The 20,255-nt window shown below is 39.6% G+C and overlaps 1 protein-coding gene across 1 annotated transcript in view; it reads left to right on the top strand.

Moving 5' to 3' along the window:
• Window positions 1-1,734: 1,734 nt before the first annotated feature.
• AKAP6 (A-kinase anchoring protein 6) overlaps window positions 1,735-20,255 on the top strand; it is a 466,205-nt gene continuing 447,684 nt past the window's right edge. Inside the window, exon 1 of the mRNA XM_006191269.3 lies at window positions 1,735-1,801. The gene's annotated coding sequence lies outside the window, so the exon portion shown is untranslated. The remainder of the gene's footprint in view (window positions 1,802-20,255) is intronic.

Raw genomic sequence — 20,255 nt, forward strand, 5'->3', positions numbered from 1 at the left:
TACCTCAAAGTTCTTTATGAATACAGTCTTATTTTTACTCTATTCTGGTAGGAGAACTCTTGATTAATTTCATTTTGCAAAATAAAATTCAGATGTGGCGAAGTTCAAAGAAGGCAGTTAATTACATTTGGGGGGTGGGCCTGGATACTCCAGTTCAGTGGTACTCAACCTGGCTGTACACCTGAGAAGTTTAAAGTACTGTGCTTAGGACCCACCCCTAGCCAATTAAGAATGACAATCCATTGAGGTTGTGGCAAGGATAGTTTAATCTTTTCTGGCAAATCTCATGGGCAAACGTGGTTGAAATCTCTGCTGAATGTACTAAGGAAGCAAGATTTCATTTTCATTGTTTGGGTTAGGAAATCACAGAAATGACAGTAAAACAAATTTCAAATTGGTAATGTTAAATTAAAACTTGCTTTCTGCTATTACTTTTCAAACCAATTAGCGTTTTGCATATGAAGGTTTTTGGATAGCAGCAGATACAAGGTTCTGTCTTTGTGTTTTTCATTTTGAAGAATAAAACTTCAGGGTAGGCTGGAAATACCCATTGTTTTTCAGGACCTTAAATCATGAATATATTGGTGATGCTCACCTGTGTTCTGTCTTTGCCTTATGACTGTTTAACCTAAGTGATTTCCAGTGAGATTAAGCAGAGTGCCCGTAGGTGGCTCTTAGTGTCACTTTTTCAGAGTGAGCCTTTTTCAAACTATATCCCATATCGCACCCTCTAGCCTCATTCTGATCTGCTCCCTGAAGTAGTCAGCCTTGGTAACTAACGGGGGTGTATCTTTTGGGTATGTGAGGGCAGAAATTAGGTTAAGAGCCACTTTCTTAGAAGTTTCCACAACACTCTATTAAGTATGATATATTTATCCTTGTCTTTAGAGCTTTATATGGAAATATTAGGCTACTTCTTGCAAAAACCTGGGACTGGAAATTCCTTGCATTTCATCTAAAAGTTTGGTGCACCTGTAGTAGGGATTGTGTCCTTTTTAGGGATGGAATTCAGAGCTAAAGGAAACAGTTCTGTGTAAGATTTGCCCTAAAATGGCACCTCTGACTGGCTGAGAACCTTTTGAACCACTTGGGGATTCTAGCTTGGATTTCTAGCTTGGCTGGGTTGCTTTTGAAGCCAAAGAGAGTTCTAATCATTAGCATTAGTGAGTTGTTGCTCATTAGCATTTGTGTGGAGTGCCCAAATCACAGCAACAAAGGGTGTGAAACCCTAGTTTGGGGGGGGGGGGGTAAGCCGTATTGTTTCTTCTTGGATTAATACCAGAGTTATTTCCCTTGGTGCAGATCCATTCTTCCCTGTGTGGGAATGTTTAATGTTCACACTGTTAGGTGAGAGTTTCATTTAGAGACCTTTAAAAAAAATACACAGTTTTTTCAACTTACCTTAAAAAAATGCACAAATCCAAGAAAAAGAAATACTTTCTTTGTATGCTGACTTGTACAGAAGTTTGAAAAGCCTTTTGCTGTGTGAGAGAGCTCTTCCTGCAGTGCAGTTCCTCCAGTTATTCAAGCAAAGAGTTAACCAAGGCCAGAGAGGTTTCTCTGGCAGGCTGCAAGCTTTGTGCCTTCGCCAAGCTGGGGGCTGAGAGAGGCTGATATTCATTTGTTTGTGTATGAAGCTTTCATTCCCAAAGTCTTAGACATCACATACCAGGAAAGATAATTGTGAAAAGCAGGGATAAACTCAAGTGTTTCCCGGGTGTTCTGGTTGCCTTTGATACATCTAATTCTGCCTGACAGTGTTTGCCGCGTGGTTGTCTAAACAGAATTTTCTTCTCCAGTGGTGAGTGAGAATTAATTATTCACATCTAGCAGTCATTGTAAATAGTGTTATGTGAGCCTGTGTACTTAAATGTGTCCTACAGTAAAACCTTTAGTTGGGAGATCTTCAGGCCTCCTGTTTCATTGTACCACATGGAAGCCTCACCCTGGAATTGTGTAGCTTGATGAGGAGTAATGGTCTTTGATTCTGAGAAACTGCAGTGGGGTTATGCACAGAGGCCCAGCTAGAAATGTCTCCCAGGACCCTGACAGCTCTGTCACTTCCTTTTCCTCCATGGCTCCAAGTTCCTTGGGTCTGGATATAGCAACAGCACCCCCTAGTGTGTGATAGCATGAGGATGGGCTCCTGGTTAACTCAAAGTGAGGTGCTTTGGCTTCACTGAGTGAGGTGTGGAAACAAGCGGCCTGACATTTTTTGAGCAGTACAGCTGAGCCTAAGTACGCAAAAGCAGCATGTCTTCCAGGTTTTGACAGCTGAGAAAGGAAGATAGAGACAGCAGGAAAATAGGGTTTTAGATTATTTTACAACCGTGTGAAAGCTATGGAGAGCCACAGGAGAGAATCTGGAGGTCATGGGGGAAGGGAGCTGTTCCTGTGAACAGTTTGCTTTTCTTTTCAAGAATTCAAAGCTTGTCCGTGTGCATGGAGAGGAGGATGGATAGGGCCTGGCCACAAAGGCCTTCCATTGCTGACTGAGACTGGGCCTGCAAAGGGGCCAGAGGTTTTTTTTAGAGGTAAAACTGCAATTTCAAACACTCCAAACCGTGGCTTAAAGGCTACTAAAATATTAATGACTGATAGGTTTTACCTGACAACAGTTTTGATCATAGGAACTAGACTTAAGTGTAACAGGGAGCAAAAAGAGGGTAGAGATGGACTATAATAGAGAACAAAAGAGGGATGCTTCCTTCCTTCATTCTGTTCATCTAACAAATATTTATTGTTAAGCTCTATTCAGTGATAGCTTCTATTCTGGGTACTGGGTGTGAATTCACACTAGGTGTGAATAAAACAGAGTCCCTGCCCTCATGGAGCTTATATTCTTTTCAGTTGCCAAGAGGTACCACAGCTCAGTCCACCATATTTACATTTTTAAAGTGTGGTTTGTTTTACAGGCAGAGTGTGATTTGAGGACAAGGAAAGTACCCACTGCTCAAAATTGTGTCAGCTCTAACTGGTCTTTCCTGGAATTTCCAAACCCAAACCCCTTGTTCAATAAAGATCTGTTTTCTGAGAGAAGTAATAATGAGGTCAGATCCTTTGGCCCCACACTTAACATCTGGTGAAAATGAACACCCTGATAAGACCTACAGGGATGGGGATAACTCTGGCACCAGCAGATTGTGGCCTGGGGGAGATTATTTTTCAGAGCCAAGGTTTCCTCATCTGTAGAAGCAGTTGTACTATTTCCTCTGTCAGATCCTTTCTAACTCTAAGATTATATTTTGCATGGCAGACAGCATCCAGGAAAGCACAGATGTTCCCGTCGGGTATGCCTGGGAACACGGAATACCTGTTAGGGGATGGGAGCAGGATTAGATTAGACACTGAAAGAAAATGGAGGAGAGCATGATGTGAATCAAATTTGGGCTATTTAAAAATGTTTCTAGGGCACATATTCCTGTGTCCAATTTCTGACTAGAAGGTGCCTAGAGAGTGGCAGTGTACATATGATTGTTGCAGATTTTTTTGAAGCTCAATCACTGGTACTTCTGTAGGTCAAATGAGTTTTGAAAATTATCTATAAAACTCATAGCCATAGATTTGACCCCTGAGCTGCAGATGCTGCTAGCTTGTGGTAAGGATTTTCTTGTTGTGTGGAGTGTTTTCCCTTTAATTCTCCTGTTCAGGATAGAAATGGAGTACCACAAGCTGATATTCTTTGAATCCTAGAGAGCAAGTGACCTACTTACTTACTATTGTGCCGTAAATATTCAGTTAGAGTATATTTTAGGAAATACTTTTTCAGCATGAAACATGATTTTGCTCTTTTAAAAACACACACTCCAGTAGAGAAACAAGATTAGTTTTCTTGGCTGTTCTGACCCACCGTGTCAGGAGTAACTTTGGATACTGTATAACCTCTCTCCTTGGAAAGAGACAAAAATGTGAAAATCCATGGGCTTCTTTAAAGACAATTCAAAACTATACCTTTATAGGCACATATAATAAAGATTAAGGAAAGCTTTGATTGGGTTTAGAAATTTTTAAAAATGCACAGCTTATTTGCTAGGCTCTCTAACAACTCGAAGATGTTGATCCTGGTCTTTGTAGGTTCATTGGTCAGGCTTTCTTTACTTTGTGGTCTTTCTCTTCGCAGAGTTTCAGCTTCTCTGTGAAGATAACTACTGTGTAAACAGGATTCCGGGGTGGAATATGGGTGGAACATTTTATTTGCAAAATTGATTTCTTCTTACAAGACTTTTAAAGAAATAATACCCAGGACTAACAGAGAAGCAGAAACCTTGGGTAGCTTTGGAGTTTTCTATGTGTGTGTTCTGCCATCTGCTGGAAAAGAATCACCAAGCTTGGAAAGCTGACTGGCAATGTAGAAGAGGGTGTGCACTCCTGGCCCCTCTGTCCCTCTCCCAGAGCTGGGCAGAGTATGCAGCAAAGCTTATAAAATGCTGTGATGTACTTGGTTTTCTGTTGAATCACCTTAACTCACAACAAGGGTTATTGCACAGGGATTTCCCTGCCAGCCTGCTGAGCTCAGGTCTAAGTTGCTTTGGGAGACTGCATTACAACATCCTCTGGCCTCATTCTTCTGGGTACACAGTATGTTGATTGGCATTGCCTTGAAGTACTTTTTTCACTGATTTAAAGTGGAAGCAAAACAAAACATTCAATCCAAAGTAGCAGCAGAGTGGCTGCCTTCATTGGGACGTTAGTATTAGAGACCCAACCAATCTATTCTGCGATCGTAATCTCCCTACTTTTTGGTGTTAAAATACCCTTTTACAAAATGATGGTAATAGATGAGAGTTATCAAATTAAGCATATATTTGTATGGCAAAAGGAAAAGTTGGCAAGTGTAAGTCAGTTTCTTAAGTCGTTAAAAGCGTTTTCTTGTCTGTGAAATTCCAAAGTCTGGGCAACTGTGGTTTGCTACTCCTTGTGGTCTCACCGTTTCCTTCATATGACAACTTGAGTAGAAAAGTAGGGTCAACAGTCCTCAGTTGTAACTTCCATATTTTCCCTGGCAAATTCTCCGTGGATTTTTCTGTGCTGTGACCCACATAGAAACACAAAAATAATAGTGTGGTAGAATGAGGACAATGTTTCTTCCGTAACTGGGTCACTGCTTTATAGATGAAGTTTGGTCTGTAGTAAGTGCTTGGCCTGGTTTCACACCCCTTTGGATCGTTTTCTTCCTCTGGAGTTCTCGATGGAATGTGACCTTCCTGTCTGGATGTGTCTGTGGGACTCTCATGGGGAAGGCTTAGATTTTTGGCAGCAAGACCCTCAAGGCAAATGAGACAGGATGTGAAGGCCCAGCCTCTCTGTTTCTTCTTAAAATTTCTCAGAGGCTTATAATACTTTTGAAAGATTTTTAAGTGGAAATATGACATTTGATATCTATGATTAGTTAAAAGAGTCTGGTAACCGAAGTAATGAAACTGACTTTCTTCTTTATTAAGGGTTACACTTACAGAAGAGTATGATTTTTTTCCAAATGTTTTAAAACTTTAATTCAAATAAAATTATAAAGATTAAAGGAAAAAAATACAAGTGGAGCTACTCTGATTGAGGCAGGTTTGGTACTTGGCTCTGTGGAACCTGAATTGAAAATTGCTAGTGTAGAAAATCTTAATTGAAATTTATTTTTGAGAAGATATTTAGTTAAGGGGGCAGATTGTTGAGATCTAAGTAGGTGGGGACTGGGAAAGTAAGTTTGTACTGAAGCCAGGGCACATGGTGTCTTCATTGGAAATAGATGTTCCCAGAGAGTAAACTTTTTTGTTTATTTATCTATTGATAACAACTGCTTCTGAACGAGCAAGGACATTCAGGATTGCAGGGTATGAATTTCATATGGACACACACACAGGCTTATGACCTAAAGGCCATGTGAAGAAGGTGGAAAAATCCTCCCCAGTTAAATTTTCATAGGCCAGATTATTAGAAACATGTCCAAGAAGTGATTTCATAAAACTTTTGAAACTTGGCTGAAAACCCTGGCAGATCTGTATCATCTGGTAAATATTTAGGACTTTGTGTATATGATTTTCAAGGAAAGGCAATAAACTGTAAAAAAAATTTTCAGCAAAAAACAAAACACTGCAGGACTGTTAGCTTTTGAATCAGAATTTTTTCCCTCTCCTAGGGGTTGGAGGGGAGGAAAAGAGATCTTATTTCTGATAGAATTAGGTCAATTTAAATTCTCTTTCATTGAAGGTGACTGGATCAACATTTATTGTGATCTGCTTGCAATATCTGGACATATGATAGCTTCATTTTTTATCACCTGGTAGTTTTTTTTTTTTTTATTCTTGCCTGAAAGAGCTTATAAGATTTCAACATTATCTGCATCTTAAAATCTAAGTATACACCTCAAGAGCAATTGAAAATATGAGCTTTCCTATGTAGTAGGAGCATTAGAAAGCAGAAAGGCAGAGTTCAGAAATTGCTTCCAAAAGGGAACGATCAAATGTCAAGGCCATGTCCTAGTTTCCTCAGGTCATAGCCTTCTGTTAATGATACCATCTTATGTTTCTTTCTCACTGGGGTTCAATCCGTCATCTCATTTGTCTTTCATGAATCTGTTAAGGCAAATGGCTATAGTAATCATGCACCTATTATACAATTTGGGAAAAAGAGTCATAGATGAGGAATTACTTTCCTGTCTCTCTTTTCCTCAATTCATTGTTCTATTGGTAACAAGGATAGCACCAATGTCCACCACTTACTGTTTGCCAAGCACCTTACATGTGCTATCTTCTTATTTCCTCTGAGGTTGGTATATTCCCTTTTTTTTTTTTTTCAGATGAGGAAATAGTGGCTTATAGAGATTTAAAAAGCTTTCCAGAATTTATACAGCTAGTAAGTGGCAGAAGGGGGAACTGACCCTAGGAACCATTACACCATGCTGCCTGTCTACTAGTATGCTACAGAAAAAGCTGCTTCTACAGGCCAATTGAACCCAGCTGTCTATTACAGGGCTCCCAGCCCATTTACCCTCCTCCATATCCAGTGTCCAGAGAATCAAAGAGTTGATTTAGATCTCCCAGAAAAGCGTTCTGGAGAGGTAACAGTGTCCTGCTGTCTAGGTTAGAGTTAGCTGTCACTGGTAAGATCTCTCGAAGATGTTTTAAAACAGCATGACAAAGATGTAGTAAATGAATATATGCTCTACATAAAGTCTCAGGAAACAGCAGCTCAGTAATTGCTCATGGCCTAAGCAGGCAAGTGTAGGAGGCCTCAAACTCGACATGCCTACCCAGTGTGTAGGCAGGCGTCATCTCACAGGCTTTATTCCCATTCTGCCTCTTCCTTTTTCTATTGACTTGGGCAGAGTCCCAACTTTTCCTTACAAAAGATCAAAACTAAGACTTCTTGGCTGCCCAAATCAGATCGTCACTAGGATTTGGCTGTCTCTCAGAAAAGACAGGCTCGGTTGGCCTAAACTTTCCTCCCTTAGCACTCCAGGAAATTCACACTCCACTGAAGGACCTTGAAACCAACAACTGTCGCCTTCATACCACAGTAATGACTTCGACTCAAAAACTGAATGTACCTGAGGTCAGGTAAATGGCAACTCTGCGGATGCTGTCCAGATTCCCCAGCTTTTAACCCATTTATCTTTAGAATCCTAACTCTTCTCTTTCAGACCCAGGCCTGTACAAATGAAATTCTATTCGGATATCAAGTTTATTCTAAAAAAGGACCGTGTTTTGGACTGTTACAGTTTTTGAATCCTAATAGCTGCCTTTGTTACTTTTTTGATTATGAATTTTCTAGAACGAATAATTTTGTAGAACACACACACTCTAGACCCTGTTTGTGCGGAATTCACTTTAAGGGAAGATGCCTTAAATGCCTGACTTTACACTATGTTAGAAGGAGAAAAGATATCTAAACACTCCATTTCTTTTGTCTTGGTTCTGTGAGCCAGTGAGACTTAGCTCTTCAGTTTCTCCCATGTCTCAAAAATTCAAGTATCTCAGCTGCCCACCACAACAAAATATCACAAGTACTTTGGGAATTTCAGAGGAGGAAGGGTGTGGTCAGAATGCTGCCTTCTTTCTCCTAACAGTCAAACAGTATCTGCTCACTTTCTAATTCATTACAGAAAATCATTACCTTTCATTTTAGCCTCTACATTTTAGGAACATGATTTCTAACATTCCATTCATTACAGCAAAGGTACATATCTAGTCTCAAATGTTCATTATAATGCTGTGTTTCCTCTTCTGCTTTCAAAGAGGGAAGAAGTGTCACTCACATCTGGAAAATGGGAAAGGGTTAAATAGATAAAATGTGACTCATCAATCAATTCAGCCCTGGGCCCAGGCAGCAGGTGGTTCTTTTGATCTCTCACTAAACAGGGACTTACAGCAAACAGCCCTAGAGGAAGGCAGTTTAAGTAAATTGGCAGTTTTGTAAGCAGCATGCATGTAAACCAGAGGATAATCTGTTCATGCCCCAAACATCTTATAAAATAGTGGTAGAACCAGATGTACAGAAGATCCTAAACATGCAATTTCTGTATTGCACACATTGTCCAATCATGTAGAAGTATAGTTGGTAATATCTTGCCTATGTCTTAAATCTCAAACGGAAAAGCATGAGGTGCTCTGCATTTAGCATGTTACGTATGATATCAAAGAAGCTGTATCCCTTGGCCAAGTGTATCTTGGTACACCTGGGGAACAGGACCTCTAACCCTACAGAGCCTGGAGTGATAAGGATGGGAAACACAAAGACCCCTGCTGGGTCATTGAGAATGATGGCGAGTAGGGCAACTCTTGCTTCCACCTCTTGGTTCCCATACTCATGAATTCTTCCTATTGGACACAGTGCCATATAGGTTGAATACTTACACTGCATCCTTGGTGGATGGCAGTCCATCCTCACAGAGAATTGCTTCCAAGCTGGTATTTTAGCTAAACTGTCAATAGGGCATTCCACTGCTCTGTCATGCCAGTGGCTTCTTTATGGTGCAGTGTGTGATATGACCAGTGGACCCACTGCACATGCCCTTCATTGTGAAGTGGGTTCCTGGTCATATGCTATGTTTTGTAGGATTCCTTGTTTGTGGAATAGGCACACTGTGATCCCTAGATAGTGGTGCTGCTTGAGGCTCTAGAGATAGTAAAGGCAACCCCATACTTAGAATGTCTGTCTGCTCCTATGAGAATGAGTCATTGGCCCTTGAATAGGTATAGTCAACCTGCCACCAAGTGGCTGGTTGGTCTCTTCAAGGAATAGTACCATATAGGGTGCTTGGCATTGATTTGTGAAGTTGGAAATTCAGAGATGGCAGTAGCTAGATTGGTCTTGGTAAGTGGCAGTAATGCTGTTGGGCCCAGGTATAGCCTTCATCTCTGCCATTGTGGGCATGTGCCCATCTGGCTAGTTCAGGGTGGTTGATGGCAAAGGCTGACTCATAACAGCTGGCCAAGTCGTTTTGCCTATTAAATTGCTCAGTGCCTATTCCATGGTGGATGCTTTCTGCTGGCATTAACATGATACAAAAATTTTCATACTTCATACTCACAACTGTATGTCCATTTACATGCATCTTTTTTTCTCTAATCTTCTGGTATCTTTTCCTTTCACGTCCCTGATCAGCCAGCTCTCCCTCTAGCCTTGCCAGTCACTGAAATAATTTTGTTCTCCTGGCTTCTGTGCTGCCACCTTGGCTCTGTTGTTTTGGGACCCCATCAACCTCATTACTATCAATAAGCCAAACTCTGACTACCTGTCCTACCACAGGCTCTGGCTTGCAGAGGAGAGCTGCTACTGAAGTTCATAGGGATACTGGTTCTCCTCTCACTAGCAAATTCCTAATGGCCTTAGTAAATGAAGTGACTGCTGGCTCTCCTATGAAGTATAATCCTCTGGCAGATCACTGGTGTCACATAATGCATCCATTCTAGTATGCCTGCTTCCCCCAGCTTCTTTGTCCCTTCTTCTAGTGCTTACTGTTGCAACTCATGCATTTCCACTTTCCTTCGTATAGGCCATAGTTTTCTTCAGGCTTCTAGGAGCCTCCTAACAGCAAATTTGCTCCTTCACTAAGGTCCTTGCCAGAGTGTGAAATCCCTTGTCTCAAGAGAGTGCCCCAGATCAATTTATTCTTGCTTGTACAGTTTTATATTCCTCTTCCCTTGGTTAAGCACTCTTACAATCTAGCTGCAGAGGTCCTTCTCTGAACTGCTGAGACATGCTAATTTTGCAGCTCTGTTTCCTCTCTTATCAGCCTTAGCATGTCACCACAGATTATACTGGAATTTATCCCTAATTATCAGTTTGGCAGCCAGGGGACAAGTAGGATCACTCTTGAAGGTGGCATGTATTTTTTGTAGCTGAGAGGCCTTTGTAGTATCTTCCTTCATGGGAGGATGTGCTAGCTTCTAACAAGGAGTGGTGGGCCACTTCTGCAGGCGCTGAAGGTTTAGGGCAAGCATGTAGAGCCATAAGCCTCTGGGGCTTTAGCCCAGAGTCCCCCATATGGGTCCCAGGTTTTTCCACTTGGGACTTTTGCATAATAGACCTGCCTTGCCTAAGCATTTAAATGTTTCTGGAGGTTTGGACTGTTCAGCCATGGGTTTGCTCCTCAGTTGTGCCTACTCTCCCAGTATGGGAGAGAAGGGTCTCTTTGTAAACTACTGAAAAGGTTTTCTGTTTGTTATGTTTAGTCTTTGTTAGTAGGTGCTCTCAAGTTGTTCATTATCCCTCTGCAGGACAATACAACTTAGTAATAACCAGCTGACTCCACTGTCCTTTTATACATTGTTCTTCCTTATCTTTCAAATGCCTGCATCTTGAAAGGGCATTCCCCTCCACTGGGATGTGATCCCACATCGCTACCAGTAAAATCTTCAGCAGCTGGCCCACCATGTTGTGCCAGGGACTATCCATGCCTCATACACCACTTGGGGTATGCTGTTCTTTGCCAGATGAGGGGTGGATGATCCAATCCAAAAACCTCACCCTACTGCCTGCTTTCTTTAGCCCCTCTTGCTATTGATTGTGTCAGTTCTTGTTCTCTGGATGTAGATGCCAAGATAGAATTAGAAGTTCAAGGGATTTATAAGGGGGATCTGTTTGCTTCAGCCTCTTTCAGCAGAGCAGTAAGGAGGATCTTGCTTATTATAAGTCAGATGATGTCTCTCCTCAGTTCAAAAATCATCCAGAGGATTTCTGTTTTAGAGTAAAAGCCACAGTTTTTGCACAGGCTCACATTACGTGTGCTCTTCCTTTGCTAGCTCTGCTCTAGGTGCCTACCTTAGTCTTCAAGCAGGCCAGGCTCTCTCCCATATCAAGGACTTTGCTAAAGCTGTTTCCTCAGACTGCCTTTCTCTCAGGAGGCAACCCACATGGCTCATTCTCTCACTTCTTCCAAGTCTTTGTTCATTTGTCACCTTAAGGAAGCCTACCCTGACCACCTTGCTTAAAATCACGATTACTCCCTCCGCATACCTGATCCCCTTTAACCTGCTCTGTTTTGTTCTTTTTCCATAGCACTTAACACCTAACATAGGATATAGATTATTTTAATTATTTATTACCTGTCTCCCTCCACTAGAATGTCAGCTATAAGGGAAAAGAATTTTTGTTTTATTCTCTGATGTATCCCAAGCAATATAACAGTGCCTAGTACTGGCACATCCTAGAAGATGCTTCATGTTTGCTGGGTAAAGGAATGGGCTTTCCAAGATAGGAAACAGAACAGAGTATTAAACCCTACAGCCTGGTAGCATAACACATCCCTCCACAATTTAATATCTGATTTGAATTTGTACTCAGAACTGACCAATATTTATCCGCCTAAGATACATCAAAAGCATCTTGTGTCAGGTACAGGATCTAAAAGGAATCATGTTTGGTCCGAGCATTCAAAGATTCAGAGTCTAGTGGCTGGAGGCAGGCAAATGTGTGCCATAGATTATCTTTTTGTCACCTCTTTCTTGCTTTTTTTTTTTTTTTAATATAGCAGAAATAAGGCAAGGGGCACTTGTGAGGGATAACAGCCAGTAGATTTATCTTGCCTCATATAATCTAAGCAGGCTTTCTTTGAGGGGAGGTTGAATCTTATTTCAGGTGTCAGGTGTCACAGGGGAGTTAAAATCTTCCCTCCCCCATTATGTCCAATCAAACAGTCTAGATTTCACGTGAAGATGTCATTATCTGGCATATAATGATTAAACTATTCAAAAACGCAGACATTTCTGTTAGTAAAAATTATGGTCATTATGCAAGTTTCTGACTAATCTTAATTACCTCCAGGCCAGTTTCATGAAAACTTGTAAATAAAAAGTGCTGCTGGCAGTATTATGCAAAAAAGAAACCTCTAAACATGATTCAATTAAGTATGGTGAATGCAGTGAAAGATAAAAATAAACTAGTAACCTGATCCTAATCTTAGGTAAAAAATAGGTACTTGTAGTCCTACTCAAGTTCTTAATTTTCTGAAATTTCTTTTCATGATCTGTCAAAAGGTAAAACATTTAAGAAGCATATGTTTGATTTTTATTTATTTATTTATATTGAGGTATAGTTAGTTTACAGTATTAGTTTCAACAACAATGATATAAAATTTTAAAGAATTTTTAATAAACCAAATTTTGAGAAGCTTTGCATTTTAATTGAATTATTTTTCTTGAAAAAAGTTTAATAGTTTTTTAAGTTTTATGTTTGATGTCACTTAAAAATCTTCAGTTTTACCTCAAGGAAAAAGCTGTATTTTTGGGTGCATGTCTATTTTTCTATTCATCACTTCCTCATTTAGTCAATGTTTGTTGAGTGACTACTCTTCTTTGTAATCTAGGCTAGCGTATAGTAGTCTTTTAATTTTATGGAAATCAGAGTTCTCAGATCTTTCCTGAACAGGGCAAATATATATCACTCCTCAGTTCAAAAATCATCCAGAAGATTTCTATTTTAGAGTAAAAGCCAAAGTCTTTATACAGGCCCACATTACATGTGCTCTCTTGTTTATAAAGAACTGTTTACCTTGTATTATAAAGAATATAAAGAATTATCTACCCTGTATTAATGTGACTTTAAGGGAGATAGTTTTTATACCTCTTTTGGCTTAAAATTCTTTGTCTGCAAGGGGGAAAAAGCCTTGTACATAGCTGAATGAGGCAAAGAGTAAACAATGTCAGAACTTCAAGGTTTAAGAAAAACACCTGTATTTCCATCTCTAAATGACAATTATTATTTGCTTTAAAATATCAGTTTCTCCATTTGTATTAATTTCTATTTTTTTCCCCAAAAGAAGAACTACTACTTTCTCCCTTAATGTGATAATTTTCACTCATGTCGTTTCCTTCTCTTCAAGATAATTTCTCAAAACTTTTTCTTCATATATATTTCCTTCTCTTATCATTTTGTAGCATTTCCACATTTTCTATTTTCTAACTAGCTTTTAACTCACCTCAAACTTTCCTTGAGTAAATCAAGTTATTCTCAGATTATTCCTCTAGTCCCTTCCCTTTTTTTTTCCCCTTCTTTGGCCTTTTTCTTCAAAGACACCATCCTATTTTTACTTTTCTTTCTTCTGAAATGTAGTTAGCCTGTTTCTTTAATGAAATTTTTTTGGATCTCATGGATTTTCTGGATTTGAGAAGTCTTTCAATAGATTTCAGAGAGCTGTCCCATTTATAGTATGTGCCTAAGAAAGATATTCTTTACTCTGGAAACTTTCTTCTTTCGCATTTCTGGATGTTTCCTTTATTTTAGTTCTATCTTGTTCTCCTTTCTTTTTTTTTTTTTGTCTTCTTCCTGGAAGATACAAAACTTTTCTCTTTCTGAATTATCTTTGATTTATTGATAGAGTGATTTCAAGACAAAATGTCAGATTTTTCCTTTTATTCTAGGAAGATGTTCCCAACATCTCTTCCTGTCTGAGTCTCTGGTAGGTTCATTTTCATAAATGCCATTTTCTACTTTTATTTTAAGAGTGTATACACAGTCACTTCTGTGATTTTCCAAAATTTGCCTCTTTTAGGGGCAGGTGGCTTATTCCATATTCTCATGTTAAGCACATTTATTTAAGTACCACATTCAAAATGTTAAAACCAAGTGGTCTTAAGTTGTTTACTTTTGCTTCATTAGTTTATCTGAATTAAACAACTTACCTTCTTCTAGTTAAATTCAGTCTCTTAGGCTTTCCCAAATGTTTGATTAAAATTTTTTCTCGAGGTCCTTTTCCAGCCTTTAGCACACCAAGACACGATTATATCTTTGGAATTCTCTTTTGTAGCTAAGTTGAGGGCTTTGGTGGTGTATCTTTTCCGTGAAAGGCCAGTCCAGTTTCAGATTCCTCAGTTTCAACTTTAATAAAAATTGTTCCAAAACACAAATACTACCTCCCTTCCTCTCTCCTTCTTTCCTCCTGTTGGTTAGATGCAGGAGTTGCCTGCTCATTCTGATACCTGCTTGACTGAAAAAACCAGTTCTTGGGAATAGAAGTTTTTATTCAACATAATGCTTAGGTGTCAAATTATCAATCAAAATATGACCAAAAACCATAATATTCCATCTTCTCATGTTCCTTGCCTTTTCTGCCTTATTAGGATTTATCTGTTAGTATTCTGTTTATTCCTGAAAACTGGCTTGAGAGTCCCTCACAAAAAAGCATTCATCTTACTACTTTTTGAAGTGTGAATCAACTTGTCCCCATTTCAAAAGGATCTTTTCTCCTCACTTTGAGTGATAAACGTTCAAGAAAAATAATTTCTCTGCACATTAAAAAGTTACCTTTAGAAATGTAAATCAAAACCACAGTGAGATGCCACTTCACATCCACTGGGATGGCCTAGGGCGGTGGGAGGGGGCTGGGTCAGGGGTGACTCAAGGATGGGTAATAGCTGCTAATGGGCATGGGGCTTCTTTTTGGGATGATGAAAATGTTCTAAAACTGTGATGATAGTTCTTCATATCTGAATATACTAAAAGCCATTGAATTGTACATTTTAAATGAGTGTACTGTATGGCATGTGAATTATATCTCAATAAAATTATCAAGAGAAAAAATTTAAAAACATATTTACTTTCCAGTGATCAATACCATTTCCTCATGAAATACTTACATATGAGAAATGTTCTTGTGTCTCCTCGACTTAAAATTTTCCCTTTCTCTCAGAAGTGCAGATTCATTCCTCTGACTAATAATTGCATCTGATAGAATCTTGGTGTTTTTGCTTCTTCCTTTATTAGCCAAAATACTTCCCATTTAAAGAAAATCCTTCCCTCAGCAACGTCTAGGATTTCCTGAGGTATGATTCATAAAGGAAAGGCAGGAAAGGTACTTGATTCTTTCCTTTTATTCACCAGCTATAAAGATATGAAGTGGTTCCCTAGCATACAGTGATGACCAGTACTTTTTTAGGATCTTTCTGAACTTACGGATTTAAACACACGGGATATATTCTAATCCGTTGCAGGTGTTATCCTTATTGATGCCTAAATTTTCCCATATTGGGCCAGTAGGAGCATTCAGTTTGATTCCTGGATACAACTCCAGCAATGTTCGATGATTTCTTTATTTTTTGGTGTAACAAGTTGCTCTTGGTTCATCTTTTACATTTTCTGTCCCAGACATGACTCTACTGTTTCTCCAAGTAGCCCTGAGGTACATTAGAGACCACTATTTGGATTCTACAGTGCTTATTGCTTCTGGTTTGGTCATTATTTCTAAGTCTTTTCAGTAGACAGATACAGGAAATATTTTTTAACATAAAAGAAATTATGAATTCATACTGATACTTCTAATTAAAAAAACAGGGTTTTTACTTAATTTCATTGATCTTAATCCATGCCTTTCTTCTACATCGAAATGTCTATTAACACCAATATAATTACTCATTTTCCTCATCTCACACTAAACATACAGTAGTCCACGAGTAGCATTAGTAATATGATTAGTTGAAAATGTTTTAAATTGTTTGAATTTGTAATGAGGGTATATTGCCAAAAGAATGAATGACAAGACATATTACTGTGTTTTAAAGTCACTTGGAATGATTTATTTCTGGTGGTTATACCACTAACTAGACATACACGTAGGTTCTTTTTTTTTTTTTTTTTTAGGGTTTTTTTATTCAGGCGTAATTTAAATACTGTAAAATTTAGCTTATCTTTCTAAATGTGTAGTTCTGCATGTTTTAACAAAAGCATAAAATCATGTACCCTACACTTAAACCAAGATATGAAACAGTCCCATAATCCCCCCAAATTGCCCCAAGCCCCTTTATGGTCAGCCCTCACTCCAGTTTTCAGCAATTAGGAATCTGTTTTTCATCCCTGTACTTTTTAATGTCATGTAAATGGAATCATACATTATATCGCTTTTTGAGTATGGACTCAGCGTAAAAGTATTGCTTTTTAAAATTTAATTTTGTTTTATAATCATATAAAATATTTACATAATTCCACAGTCAAATCAACAAAAGTATATGCAAAGAAATCTAGCTTTTACCCTGTCTTCTTCACTTTATGTCTTTCCTTCCTCTGTAGATAGCCATTTTCAATTTTTTGATATCTGTCTTTGTACCTATCTCATGTTTTCTTCTCCCTTCTTAAACAGTTAATGTACTATGCGCACTTTGCTCAGGTGTGGCATTTTAGTTTAAATTAATTTCAAGGACTCAGAATTAAAAGAGCTTAAGGATAATAATGTATTTGAGTAGTCTCTAGTTTTAAATTGGAATCGTAGGTTTGATAAAAAAAGTAATAAATCACCATTTTTTTCTTCCCCCCTGTTCTTACCCTCAAATGTTGTTATGAGCCAGTGCCAATGATGTGTCTGCTGTTACGGATGGGAGGGTCGTGTTTGTGCTACAGTTTGGTTGGCTAGGATTTCCTGAGCCCTCAATGTCAAAGTGGGCTTTGGGCAAGCTTATACAGCAAAGAGCAACAGTGATTACTGAGTACCTACTTGTGCCAGGCATATTCAAGATCTGAGGGATTAGGCTGGAAACAAGTCACTTTCCCTAACCTCATGATCTCCTAGTTCTCTGAGAAAGGAAGACAAAGGGTGAGGAGTGTTTACCATGTGTAAGAAATGGAGAAACTGGGGCTTCTTACTTCCTGGTGCAGTGGCTAAAGCTTGCCACAAAAGTAGCCAGCTGAGGCAGCCACTTACCTTAAGGCCCTCTTTTGCCTTCATTTATTTCAGGACCAAGCCTGATCTGGGGACTGAAATTTCCATATCTGCAAAAGTCATTCCTTTGGGCTACCGTTATCTTCAGAAACATTTGTTTAAATGTATAAGGAAGGGGCAGCACATTAATATATTAGATCTCCTTCCATTCTTGCCCAGTGCCTTTAATAGATTTCTAGAAGGTGGAAGGGTCCCAGGGAGTATTAGTAAGAAGGGTATGGGGAGGATAGCCAGGGGTCAGATTATAACAGAGCTTAGGTAGCTAATGTACAGAATGACAGATAATCAAAATGATCTCGATAGGTGGGGAGGATGGGCCTGGGATCAACAGTATGAAATAATATATGGGTAAAAGTAAGATTTTGATTCTTCATCACAGAGCTAAACATACACACCTGGCCCAGGAGTTAGAGAAGCTGAAGAAAGAGCCAGCGGGAAAAATAAAGCAAGTTGCATGCTCAACTGCTGCCTCATGGCAACAAGGTGAGCCAGCAAGTATAAGCAGCAACCTATGTGAGCTGCAAAATGGCTGCTGCATCATTTCTGCCCATCAGATCTCCCACAGGAATCTTTCTTGTGGCCGACCCTCATCAGAAATATATAGCAAAGGGAATTCTGGGAAATTTAGTTCAGCTTAGCTGAATTGACACATTAAAAAGCCACCACAGATATGTACTGTTGTGATTCTGTGGTGGCAAGTGAGACTCCAGCGAAGATTAGCTAAGGAAAAAACAACTTGCAAGAGTATACGAGTGACTGATGTAATCCTGAGCAAGAAATGTAGCCAGGCCTCTGGAGGGCCTAGAATCAGGTGCAGCATACCATCCTAACACTTTCATTGCTGCCCCTTGGCATGGCTGCTTCATTCTCACCATACCTGTTTCCTCTGTTCCTTTGACCTACCTGTCAAGTACATGATGGCTAGCCCAGAGGTTCCAAGCCACATTCATGGTAACTGGATGAGGCATCTCAAGAGTTTAAGCCAGTCTGTCTCTCTGTCTTTTCCCTTCCTCTTTCACTATTTCAATTCAGATATTGGTAAAAGGACTGTGGTCCAGCTTAGACTTCATGCCTGTTCTTGGTCCATTCAGGGTAACAGAGTCACACTATATGAAGTGGCTTCAGGTCTGGGGACCCCACCACCACCACCACCACTGTGAGGGAAGCGAGCAGTTAAAGAGAGTTCACTCAGGGAGTCTCTAGAATTTGTTATCAACCAGATTTGTTCTAAAATTTGTTCCTAAGCAAAGTGTGATGCCACAGGAGATGTCTAGAGCGCTCTGTGGTTCTGACTACCGCAGTGCGTCTTTGTTTTCCCATTTTCTAGTCTTTTCCCTTTTTCCCCTTGCAGTGCTCAGAGCTCTGATACCCTAGTCCCTCTAGGCCTAGGAAAGGAATTAATATGTGACCCCATCACTCCCATTCCGAACTAGAACTGTATGCATTTTAAAAGAGAAATAGGAAAGGGCAATGTAGCATTTAATCTAAGGGAATTAAGGGTAATACCTGGACCCAAAACAACAACAACAAAACCCAACCAACCAACAAAACTCCAAAAAACCTTTGTAGTAACTAGCCACTTATTTTGATTCTGACTCAGACAAGCATTGGATTTTGGAGAAACCAAAAGAGCAAAACAAGGCATGGAGACTGGGCCAGCAAGAAATCAGCATTGTCATTTGGTTTAGTCCAGATGGCAGTCCTGAAAAGGGTCCTAACACTGAGGCAAATACAAAGATACTATTCAGCCTCATCACCACCAAATACTACTTGTTAAGCAATTCATTGTTTTGTCTTTACTGGAGAATTACAAGGAATGATAAATAGCTAGAAATGATATGACCACTGGCTTTAAGCCACCTGAGGAGTAACAGAATAAATACTGTTACTCTCTGTGAGTTGTGGAAAGACTAGGATGAGAAGAACCAATTGTATTACATGAACACTAAGTACATATTAGTGATAATTGGGCTACTAGTGTTTTCAGGCCCGCTTCCACAGGCTGGAAGTGCCTCTCAAAGCATTACCAACATAGGCAAGCTGTGAAGTAGATAAATTTTGCAGTCTATTTCCTAAACCTCCAAACCCACCTCACTCAGTCATTCAACAGGTATCTATCAAGTGCCTACTGTATAGCAGGCATTGCACTACTCTCTAAAACTCTCACTTGAAAAATAAATCAGTAAAGCCTGAGATTTAGAAGGGATTTTAGGGGAGAACTGAGACCTACGCTCTCTAGGACTCTCTTCCAGTGACATCAAGTGCTCTACATTCAAAGGCAACAGCCTCCAGCTGTGTTTGTCTCTGAATGATTAAAAAGCTCTTCCATGTATTGTGATGAAGCTTGATTTCCCTGTTTCTACCCATGGGTTCTAATCTGTCCCTTGGAGAACAGAGTCTCATTCCTGCTTACACATCCCAGCCTCATAAGGTTTGCAGACTTCCTTTAAGTGTCCTCTAAGGTGAGCATCCTCAAGGTTCTTGGCTGTTCCTGTGATGTCACATGAGCACTCTAGTTGCAAGTGTTCCTCTTCAAGCATGATGCTCAGAACAGAACACAGCAATCCCTAAGTGCAGAGTTTAGTAGGAGTGTTACACTGGGCTAGTACTGGGCTCTGCATTTTGCTTTAGTGATTTTTTACTGAGATTGAGTTAACTAAAACTCCAGGGGGATCAGTTCTCTCCTACCTTCTCCTTGGGCCATTGATTTCTTGAATTCAAGTATATTAGTGTTGTAGTAAAAGAGGGCTCTGTAAGTTTCTTATAGCTCTTACTAGCACAAATTTGTTATCTTGCAGTTCTGTAGGTCACATATCCCATGTGAGTCTTACTTGGCTGCAATCAAGATGTTGGCAGGGCTGCTTTCCTTTCTGGAGGCTCAGGGGAGAATCCATTTCCCTGCCTTTCGAACAACTAGAGGCTGCTCACTCTTCATGGATTGAGGTCCCCTTCCTCCATCTTCAAAGTTAGCAATGTTGCATCCCTGGGCCTTTTTTCCATGGTCACATCTCCCTCTGACTCTCCTCTTCTGCCTCCCTCTTTCATTTTTAAGGACTCTTGTGATTGCGTTGGGCCCACCAGGATAAACCAGGATCTGTTTTAAGGATTAACAATTTTA

Source organism: Camelus ferus, chromosome 6 (genome assembly GCF_009834535.1).
Source record: "Camelus ferus isolate YT-003-E chromosome 6, BCGSAC_Cfer_1.0, whole genome shotgun sequence".
In the NCBI taxonomy this organism is placed as follows: Eukaryota; Metazoa; Chordata; class Mammalia; order Artiodactyla; family Camelidae; genus Camelus; species Camelus ferus.